General features: G+C 37.7%; 1 protein-coding gene across 48 annotated transcripts in view; it reads right to left on the reverse strand.

Annotated features, from left to right (window-relative positions):
• Positions 1-12,309, reverse strand: part of LOC148647083 (NACHT, LRR and PYD domains-containing protein 3-like) — a 1,669,284-nt gene that overhangs the window by 67,606 nt on the left and 1,589,369 nt on the right. The window lies entirely within an intron of this gene.

Genomic DNA, 12,309 nt, shown 5'->3' on the forward strand with positions numbered 1-12,309 from the left:
GGCATGAAGCAGGTCAGCAGGTATGGAGCTCAGCAATTCAGAAAGACCATTCTGCAGCCTGGAGCATGTACCGCACTGAGCACCTCTGCCTTTAAAGCTTAGTTTTCTAAATTAATTGTGCAACTTAAATAATGTATTTTAACTTCAAGTCTTTTAATTATCATTAAACATGAGTAGCACTTAAACCAAATTCACACACAGTTAAATTTTACCCTATAATGCGTACAACATCACAGTACTGATGCTGGGATACTGGGTCACTGAGTCAATGAGTGAGAGGGGTAGGAGGAGGCTCCATGGGAGTTGACTATATAGGTTCACTAAATAGCTCTCATAGGTGTTTGACAAATATTTAAGAGATTAAAGTATTTTTTTTATTTTCCAGACCGGATCTCATTAATATAAAAAAGCTTTACAAATATTAGGGTTTTCAGAAACCTTTTCAATATTTGACTTAGATTTATATAAATGCTGCTTCACTGAGCTATCAGGTCCAGCTCCATGTTGTGGAGAGCCACGCTGTGTCTCACAATGCCTGGGTTCAGCCTGGAGCATGCTTGACATGGAGTTTACATGTTCTCCTCATGTCCACATGGGTAAACTGGGGTGTAAGCTGAAATAAATATAAAAATGTGTCAGAAATGTTGACTAGTTCCTGTTGTATTTGTTGTATATGTGTGTTATAGAGCTAACGCTAATTTTATTTCACCATATACAATTGAAGCCATTCAGAATGTGAGGCAGAAATCTTTCCTGCAACAAACTCACTGCAGCAGACTACAATATCATCCAGGACATCAGACTTAAGTTTTCACTGGCTGAAGATGATCAATAGGTGGCACTTGTGGTGCGTTAGATGGTGAAACAATTGCTTCATTTACAGTAATCTGTTTCCCTACTGTACTTCTTTAAATTAACTTAATATGGAAAATAAATATGGAATAATGTAACTAAAGGATAGTTTTGATCGCTAAAAATAAAACTAACCCAAGTTAACATCTCTGAATGTCATTAACAATATTAATCAATGCATGAGAAATGGAAAATAATATACACATATAGCTGGAAATGATATCTAAACATTAAAAAAAAGTTATACAACAGAATTCCAACATCTCCATATACATTTTCTACAGGAATATATTTAATTCAGTCACTTGCTGTGATTGTTTTGGGAAAGCTTTAACGTGCTTGTTTTAACTGCTCTTTAACTACATCTGTTGTAAAGGAAAATCTAATGCTAATGAGAATGATGCATTGGTGACTAAGTGGTGGAATTCTCACCTTTCACATGAAAGGGTCATGGGTCAATCCCAGCCAAAATGCTAGTTTTACTTTCAACAATGTACCCCTTGAGCATAATAAAGACTTCCTCTAATAATACAATAATATGTAAACTTTATTCATATTTATTTTAATTTTATATATATCACAGTATGTTAAATATTAAACTAATATTAAGAGTTTGAAAAATACATCTTACGATGCACCTGGACATCAGTGATGTTATCTGGGGTCACAGGGTTTTCAAGGTCTCTCACACAGGTGACACAGCCAAGATTGATCAAGACCTGGATTATGTCCAGGTGGCTTTGTTACCCATGGATCACTCCTCTTGATCCATAGGCATCCTGAAGTTCTTTCTGCAACCAGTATAGTAGTTTGGTTTGGCTTTCCTCTTGCTCACCACTGTTATGCCCAAAGGACTGTAGGCTCTACAGAGTGTTTGGCCACCAAATCCAAATCACTTTGAATCACTTTCAAATTTGTATATAAGGTAGGAAACATTGTAGAAAAGACTTAGAAAAACAATATTAAATCCTGGTTGTTCCTGTTGTTATTCTGGAAATGTATTTCTAATGTGTGTACTAAACACATTTAGTTTTTTGAACATTTGAAGGTTCAAACTGGATGTCCAAGGTCCAAGGTCTTGAAGGACATTCAAGACCCTAACCAGGCCTATACTGTACTGTACAAATATTAAAGGGTACATCCATTCCAGGACATTGACCTTGACATTCATTTGAGGGAGGTATGGATAAGCTTTAATATGTATGCTATATTGTCATTTTTATTAAATGTATATATCACTGTTTGTTAAATATTCACTTTACATTCACAATCTCTTAAGTCCATACCATCTACTACTGTATGTACTGGGGGGATATCAGGTATTAAACTTAGGAGACATTTACTTCAGCCCACTTCCAACCCCTGGACAGAGAAAGAAAGCAATTTGGGGACATTAAATATCCAGTCATTGCGAAGGGTGCAGTGTGACAGAGATTAAGGCATTTACAAAGTAAATCCAAGGGTATGAACTGCAGCAGCCATGAGTCCTGGCACCACAAGGAATAAAAATAAAGCTTTGTTCTCTGCTATTGGACACAGAATAAATTGTTTATATTAAAATCCATAACCATAACAAGTTAACAAGTCAATTTTTACTCTCTTCAGTAATAATCATGAAGTTTAAGAAAAATTAAGCCTCTTCTTAAAGTATTTGTTGCATTAAAGTATTTTTCATAAACTACTTTATATTTAGAATAAAATTAGAGGTGTGGAGCCATCAATATAATCAATTTAAAGATCATATAGTGTCATCATAATTACAATATAGCATTCATAGCATAATAATATAGCAACATCACTGACACCACACCTGGAAAATAAGACAATGTAACTCTGGAACGAAATGTGGTGGGAGTCATTGTTTGTGCCATGTGTAGAGCAGGAAAAAAAAATGATGTGCTGGATGGGTCCCTTTACAGAGCTACCCTTGAGTGCAATCTGTGTGGAGCTTGCAAGTTCTCTCCATGTTCGCATGGCTTTCCTCCCAGAGTCCAAAAATATCTGGGTAAGTTAATTGGCTTCTGGGAAAAGTGGACCTGGTGTGAGTGTGTGTTATGTTTGTGTGTCCTGTGATGGACCGAAGTGGTACCGAAGTGGTAAATGAAAGCAAAAGAAAAGGGAAAATGGGATACTCTTTTTATTGTCAGACAGTTCACAGCTTTTCCTTCGATTTTTCTGTGTGACCATGGAAACCTCACGTTTCCCCCCAAAGATATAGCAGCCTTCCTCCCAGTATGTCTCCAAAATGCCACATGAGGAAACAGTGACTGCTATAATATTTTAAAACAGGAAAAAATCAAAAATCAGGACAAGCACTCAAAGTTGGAAACAAACCTCTTTCTGAGTCTGCTACTGTATAGACAAAGGGTGTAGAAAGTATTGACCCAACTGGAAAACTCCATAAACTCATTATTTTCAATTTGATCCATGCAACATCCTCTATAATATCAATGTGTTTACAAGTTTAAAGCTAAAAATTAATTAAAAATAAAAGCCCTACAAAATCTTTATTAGGAAATGATTCGCCTCCTTTCACACCCTTAGAATTTTCATTTATTATGCCCTACTTCAACCAGTTGCCTTCAGAATTTGCTCTATATGTTTGTAGTGTGCTCTCTGAAGGCACCAGTTCTGTAGGATTTGAGCATTTACTTGGACAATTATTAATTCTATCAGTAAATCACGAAATTGATTCTTTTGATGGCTTTAGAATCCAACCATGCGATATAACTCAAACAACGCACACACACAGGTACTAATACACGAGGATACATTTATTAATACATAGAATATGCATGTAAACCTAACAGATCTTATCGAGAGGGTTATCAGAATACAAAAGATATATATTCAATCAGTTACAAAGAGTTACATATATCAAGAGGACATACGTTCAGTATATCATTCATTTAGACCGTTTCGTAAATGAACTTGGTTATAACTTCTACATTAGATACTCAAAACAAGTACATAACTCTTAGGAATTAAATTGATATCAACTGGTTGGGATAACAATTGAATTCTCGAGCTGTAATGCAGTGAAGTTGAATACTCATCCAATCTCTGGGGATTCAGATCTCCTGCGGGCACAAAGAAACATTTTCAGGCTGTTGCTGCCCAATCCACGCTCTCTGGCTCGGTGCCAGGCTGTGCTGTGCAGCTTGCAACGGTGCGCTGCTGACGCTCACTGACTGGCTAGTTAGTGTTGGCTTTAACTAGCAAAGTTTGCGCACAGGAGAAAAGATGACTGTGGGTACCAGCAAGTCAGGAAGAGGACCGGTTCGTTCCTGATGAATAGCTAGTTCTGAATAGTGATTCAGCTGTCCACAGTTCTGACCTGTTCACGAGGCCTGCTGCTGGTGCTAACCTCGGGTGGATCCTCTGGTTACTCTCTGGCAACCTCCACTCTCGACTCTTAGAACGAAGGAAAGTTCTGGCACTCGGACACACTGGCCATTCCGTGGTTGTCCAGGCTGAGTCTCAGGATGATCAGGAGGCGCGCTGCGATAATGTCCTGCCCTTGGGAGTCTTCTGCTCCTGGGCCGTCCTGCCCTGGAATTCTCCTTTGATTTCCCTTTAGAAAAGTCCACAGAAGTCTCTCAGGCCCTCTGTGTTGCCTGTTTTTACCTGGAGGAACTTCAGCACATTCATTGGCTGAAAGTTCCATGGGCATCAGAGTCCCACGTGGGTTACTCGGCCCTACCAGTCCCTGATTGGTTGATCAAGGTGAGATATGAGTCACTTACTCCTGACACTTAGGAATGCAGTCCAGATGTCCATCTGGCACTCCCTAGACAGATAGGCGCCAATAGATGACCATTGATCATGATAGCCAGGCTTAGCTAAGTGCATCCCCCTTTGGGAGCTGTCCCTTATCAAAAGAAAACATCTTTAAATCAGCCTGCATGAAAAGCTTCTCTGTGGCTGCACCACAGAGATGAAGAGAGAGATGGGGCCTCATTTGGGAAAGCACCGCAACACTTAATTCTGTCTTATTAACAAGCATTGCCTCTACATGTTGATAGTTATCCACCTGTGAGCAAGTAAAGTGGTTAACCATTCATACCTGTGTGTATTCCCACTGTCAGACATTGCATGCAAAGCAATAGACAAAGGAGCACCTGCAACTAAGGAACAGAGTTGTGGACAGACATGAGTCAGGTGAGGGATATAAAAAGGCACTGAATAATGCAAGGAGCACTGTTAAATCAATATTCAGCACATGGAAGACAAAACTTTTAAGAAGCTTCAACGACCAAAAATTGAGTTTTATGGCCTTAATGTCAAGCATTGTGTCTGGTGAAAAAACAGCACTGCTCATCAATCATAATACACCGTCCCCACATTGAAGCATGGCAGTGGCAGCGTAATGTGATGGGTTTGCTTTTCATCGGCAGGGACAGACAGGCAGGCTTGACAAAATAGCGATGGGATTTACAACTATTATAGATCATTGAGCAAATCCTGGATCAGTCTGAAAAAGATCTAAAACTGAGATGGAGATTGATATTTCAACAAGACAATGATTCCAAACATGAAGCCAAACCTCTGAATAGCTTTTTTTCTGTATTTTTGTGTGTATTCTCATTTCCTCTAATGTTTTAGAGAGCTGTTAATTACCAGAACATCCCCTTTAATCATCTGTATTTACTTGTCTCTCAGCCCACCTGCAGCTAGACAGACACCTCAAATGAAAAATATTTTTTTCCCAGACTCTTTCTTTAGGACTGGAGTAGTGCAACACAATGTTACAGTATATATACTGTATATGTTTATTTATATTATATAACAAATGTACAAAATTACTTTGATGAGCTACACAATAAGTTGAATGATCTCTCCCTGTGTGCAGTAATATTGTCTCATATGATTTCAGAATAAATACACTATTGCCTCAAACCCACTACAGTGCGTAAACTTGTTAGCACCATCATTACTGTCAAGCATGGTGGTGACAACACAATGTTAAGGATCTGCTTCTGATCAGCAGGGTTGCTTGTCAAAACTGAACGGGAAATGTATAGTATAAGGGTGGCAAGCTAGCACAGTGGTTAGCATTGCTGCCTCAGACAGCCGTGGCCTTGAATTCAATTCCTCGGGTGCTATATGCATGGAGTTTTGTAAGTCCAATGACATGCTGACAGGTTAATTGGCTTATGGAAAAATTGGCTCTTGAGTATGTGTGTCTGTGTTTGTGTCTGCGTTTGCCCTGTGAAGGACTGTTGTCCCATGCAGGGTGATTCCCACCTTGCTCCCACTGCTTCTTGGGATAGTCTCCAAGCCCCCATGACCCTGAATTGGTAAGAGGTTACTGAAAATGAATGGTACATAGAATTGACAAATCAGAAAGAAAAACCCTTTTCAGGTTTTTAGTTGATGACCTAAAACTGGGATGAAAATTCACCTTTCAGATGGAGAGTGCCTTAAAAGACAACAGGAAAACACTGAAGTGATTTAAGAATAAGAAAGTGAATGTCTTTGAGTGACATAGACTCTTCAAAAGACTTGAGTAGACTGGTGGCAAGGATTGAAAATTGCAGCTGATTAACTTAACAGAGCTAAAGTAAGTAAATAAATAAGAATGTCCACCCCTTCACTCTTCAAAACCTCTTCCATGGAATAAGGTAACAAATTTCAATCATGTCTCTCCATGTTGCCTTTAGTTGGCGTCTGCTTTAATCTGGGAACAGGTATAGGTGAAATAAACTAAAAACCTACAATTTACCTACAATACTATTTATGTTAATTAGATGTCATCAGCACCATCATGAAAGAATAGACTCTGTCTGATGGAGTGGCTGTGCAATGTGTATTTATACAATAGCTTTGAACTGCTTACACTATGAGTTAAGGTGCTATCACTATTAACCCTACCAGTATGGAATCATTAGTAAACTAGAAATGCATTACCAAATTAGGACAGAATGTTTTTAGCCTGCGGATTCCACAATAAATGAAATTAGCATTTTCTAAAATAAATAGGGGACAGGCAGCACTTTAAATGCATTCCACCAATTTATCTAATGTCTTGTCTGGAGCTACACATTGCTGAACAGGACAATAGAGTGGAGTGATGTTTCTTTAATCGACTTTACTGCCAGGCTTTGGGGTACCACCTGGGGTCACTACAGAACTAGTGTGTATAACTAGTCTGACTTAACTCCATCCAGCTGCCCTGGTGATAACCTGCTTATTGAGCACCAAACCTTTCTGAAGATGCTATTTGAGTGTCCACTGAGGAATCCTAGTCACAGCTGGTAATGACACAACTGATCAAGGTCTGGGAAAGTGATATGAGGGATACAGAGCTCAGGTTGTGCTTTGACAAAGTGCCTTTAGAGTTTCAGCACTTACTGTAGGTTTTAAACACAGAATGAGATTTTTTTGGTTTTTATACTGCCAATATTCAATGGAACACTGCCACTGCTGTACTGTTGTATCTGCACCAAAAGAACATGAGCACTGTGGGACCCCTCTGCTGTTTGTTGTAATGTGAGCCCTAAAGAGCCCCCAGCCAGCTGATTATCAGGGTGAGAAAGACTGTGGCTTTGAACAGGCTCTGAGGTGTTTGGGGCGCTGCAGTGCTCACTACTGAGTACACCCCTGTTTAAACTTGAAAAAGCACATGGCTATTTACACTTGGCTATGTCCAGTTTTAATCTTATATTGTTTTAATTAGCTAAGCACTGTCACAGTCAAGTTACTGGCATTTCTTTACAAATTTGCAAAGATGGCTGAGAGGAGATATTCAGTCCAAGTCAGAAATCTGAGACTGAATTCCTGCAAGACCTACTGAGTACACTGTTTTATCAATAACTGTACCTTTAATGAAGTTAATATTTAGAAGAATCATCTACAAAAGATTTAAAAATACACATTTACCAAGGATAACAGTGAGGGTAATCTTTTAATTGACTACTCAATTTGGAACAGAGAAAAATAAAAGACTGAAGGAAACTGTGATGATAAGGACTGTTCAGGTAAATGATGAAACAGGAAATACTTCTCAAACTGGGCTTGTCTTTTTTGTCACATATTTTGGTGGAATCAAGGTTATGTTTCAAATAAAAAGCTGGCTTCCAGCCAAGGACCTTGGCCTTTTATCTCGCCATCAACTGTAGGCGTGAGTCCTGTATGTAACTGTGGAAAGCACTACAGCCACCAGATGTATAAATACTCTGCTTGAAACAGTTGGACTACTGTACATCTCCACACTGAGGTGCATCAGAGACAGGTCAGTATGTACTGGATACATTATGATTAACTGCTAGTGTAAAAGGGCTAAATATGAACTTACTTTAACAATATTATTGAGGTTGTCTACATCTGTACTAATACAGTATACACTATATTTGATCATATACACAACTAGACTATCTATACTTATTCTATAAACCTGTTGATGAAATCTTTTAGAAATAATGATTTTTAAACATTATTTATAATTATTATATTTTTAATATCAGTTACTGTATTGCATTGCATAATGGAGAACTTTAAAATTATTCCTTTGTGTAAAACATGGATCACATACCTCCAAGTATTGCACAGGATTTTAGGGAATTTGATTAGAAGAAATCTTTAAGGTGAGGCACACATTGCTTTAAAATAGAATAAAAAATTAATGTCTTTAATTATACTAATAATAAATTTAAATGATGGAACTTGTTAACAAATGTGTTAATTGGAGGAAGACATTTGCTTTTGTCATTTCTGTATTATTTTAGATCCAGGTATTGGTTGTGCAAAAATGTTCTTTTTACAATCTGGCTCAGATTCATGCACCTGGTGATTTTAGGTAGTAGTTTCTCATTAGCTGATAATTACACTTTAGAGACATAAAATAATAGCAGTTTTTCAAGTGAAGATAAAAGACTTAGGCTTCCAGAAGACACGTTTCCTGCTCCAGTGAGCAGTCCTAAATGAAAGTTAAAGGACATGACAGGAAAGTAGTTAACAGGTCCTTGCTTATTTCAAGTGATATGTTAGGATAGACTGGGATCTATGTGGGTGAGAATCACTCTCAGGAAGCCTGTGCCTCTCTTTAGTCTGGACAAGTACAAACTATTCTTGGGTGTCTTCTTAATGTGTAGAGTTTTCTTCTGATATATTGTTTCTTTGACAGACCCACTGAAGCAAGTGAACAGCACAAAGTCTTCACAAGAAAGACAGTATGGACCCTCACAAGGTAGATGAATGTTTATCATCTTAATACTGATAAGTTTATAGTGGAAACATGATTGTTGTTGAAAAATGTTGCCTAATAAGCAATGGATCAAATCAATTTGGAGGCTTAGAAGGTGATAATTAAATTACTGTATAACTTGTAGCTTCTGTCTTACACTGGTACTGTATACAGTATGTTTTACAAGTAATCCCCAGGAGTGCTCTTTAATTATGTGTTGCACTCATGTGTTATTTGTTTCTTAAAATCAAGTAACATGATACAGTTCAAACCTGCAAGTAGATCAGTGTGTCTTAGTAGTCTATCAGGGGTCTTTTTATTCTTGGACAGTTCAATGAAAGCAAACAAGCAAGCAATTCTGAAATGCAGAAGACTACATTCCTAAAACACTCAGACACTGTATTGGGTAACAGTTTCACAGAACATACTGTAGGTACCTGTATTCTCATCAGAAGAAAATAACATTCAACATTTTAATGTATTTTTATGCAGTCATTTTAATAAGACTGTTTTCTTTATTTATGTACCATTACAGCCAAAGAGAAGAAGAACTGAGCAAACTGAAAAGTAAGTTTCTTTAAATCTATTTATTAAGATATGGGAAACTTAACCTGGGCACTGATCTTAAACTTCTTAAACGTCTTTATTGACACAGTGAACATTGGTATGTCAGGAGGGCTCTCTCTAAATACCTCTGCTGAGACCCAGAGAAGATTTGCCTCTCAGGAGAGCTCTCTTTAAATATCTATGTCATAGATATTTAAAGAGAGCTCTAAATCCGACAAAGTATTCTAAAGAAAGCTTAAAATCTATGTCTAAATATCTGTGAGATATACATATATATTTTTTGACAAACTGTAGATAATCTGGCTGATAGGTGAGCACTGTATCTAAATACCTGTGTTGAGGCACAGAGAACACCAGTGTGACTGGAGGACACTCTTTCTAAATACTCATACTGGAGCACGGATACAGCACAGCAAGCTGTATGACCTCAACCAGTCATGTAGATGGGTTATAAACAACCTGTACAAATACTAGAGCACAAAATGACCAGTAAATAAATTAATTATAAATAAATACATTACTGAGTTCATTTTCTAAACACTCCAACAAAAAACAACAAAACAGGCATAAATCTGGTTATGAAAGATTTAAATCGCATATTCCAGAAAATAGCCTCATAAATTAAAAAAAGAATGGTTTAACACAGACTTCAGAAACACCAGAGAGGCACTGTGAGAACTTTCAAACCGAAACACAGACAGCCACACAAAGAAAATCTGCACCTCAGATACTGAGAGATGGTAAAACACTATAAACACACCATAAGAAAAGAAGAAAGGCACACAAATATTCTCCTGACTATCCAAATTGAATCAGTCTTAAAAAGCAATTTTGAAAATGTCTACCAAAAGACCTCAAATACAGAAGCAGTAGACAAAAAACAGCACAAATATAAAACAAGCTGAATTGCTGCATCCCCCTAAAAAGTCACACACTAGCTGAGTTACTGACCAGGGTGATAGATAGCAAGGAAAAACAGACCCAGACCAAGTACAGGCTTAGTGGCCACAGTCAGGCGATAGATACTGGGTGACACACAGAGACCTGGCTGCCAAGACAGGACAGGTTGTGCTCCCACTGCCACCAGGGAGAAACACAGACAGATGTGTTTTCTTCCCTGCTGTGAGAAATACTCTGGAATTAGCCAAACATCTTTCCCTAAAATAACAAATCTAATGCTGGAATAGCACAATATTCAATCCTAATAGGGGAGAAAACTTAACAGAGCCCAATTTGTGATCCTGTCAGACAAGGGATACAGTAATGTCACATATAGTAAGTACAGTACTCATACTGACACAGAGAAGATCTGCCTAACAGGAGGGCACTCTCCTCAAAGGCCTACACTACGACACAGAGAATGTCTATCTGACTTTAGGTCATTTTAAGCTCCTTTACTGAAAACACCACTGAAATCCCTGTATTAAAAGAAAAAAAATGTGCCAAACAGGAAAGCAGGATCAGTCAGATGAAGTACAGAAAATGACTTCAGCATGAAGAATGAGCCATGTTTGTTTGTTATCCATGATGCTTTATGTGTTATCTTGTGTGTGTGTGCAGTATATCACAGTGAAGTAAATGGAAGTTTGTGGGTCACCTGTGATAGTTATAGTAGGCATCGACAATATTTTCTCAGTCACTTTACTCTTTCTTTCAGGGCTTCTTACATCCGAGTTGCTGAAACTCTCTGTGAGGAGGAGAGAAAGGCCATTCAAAAGAGAAAAATCAAAATTCAGAATGCCCTGAGGAGCCTCCAAATTCCTTGTGATGCGGTACAAGTTCTGATAAAACACTATAATGAGTAAAATCGGAATATCTGATTCGTACAGTCTTGCAGTTACTGATATGTGATATAAATTTCAAAGTGTATGATTTGATATGTGATAGTGTGGAATTCATCTCTAATTGTTCTTATATATTGTATATTTCAATATATATTCGTATATATTCAAATGAGACAGCCTGACAGATTGCATTTGAGTTCATTATCCTGAAATATGATAGTTAAACATTGTGGCAGTCAGGAAGCAGATGTAAGTAGCTCAGGAAGAGTGTATGAGAATCGCTGTGAAAACACACGTAACATACAGACTGCTAATTTATTTTAATTACTTAAATTACTTAAAATTGCTGTTGAACTTACAACAATTTGTGAAAATGTTGGTGATGAATATACACTTTAATGCCAATATCCCCAAGGCCTTTCAATAACAATCATACTTCACCAGCTTCACTCATAGTACAAATATAATATACACTTACTGTAACTACACTCATATTACCCTACAAAATACTGCATTAACTACACTGATATTAGCCCAAATAGAATACTACTTTAACTCCACTGGCAATCCACATTACTGCATCTATAAAATACATACAAGACTGTAAATAGAAACAAAACACTAGTAAAGACCTGTGGAAATAGTTATGCTCATTTTATCCTTATCACAGGGTGAGAGTGAGAGTTGTAATTGTGGAAGATGAAAAAAAAATTAAAAATCTTCCCACCAGTTTTACAGTTTTAATCTGAATTGCCCCAGTGCATACACCTAGCATATTTGGAGCTAATTGGCTAAACAGATTTTCAGCAGCAGCTCACTGTGCATGATCTCACCCTGGTTTCTAAAGCATTAAGCAGACTAGAGATCACATGACTTCCCCCAGGATGTGATGCTGGTCCCCATTTATACAGCTGGGTGAAC

This window comes from Lepisosteus platostomus, chromosome 16, assembly GCF_059453375.1.
Source record: "Lepisosteus platostomus isolate fLepPlt1 chromosome 16, fLepPlt1.hap1, whole genome shotgun sequence".
NCBI lineage: Eukaryota > Metazoa > Chordata > Actinopteri > Semionotiformes > Lepisosteidae > Lepisosteus > Lepisosteus platostomus.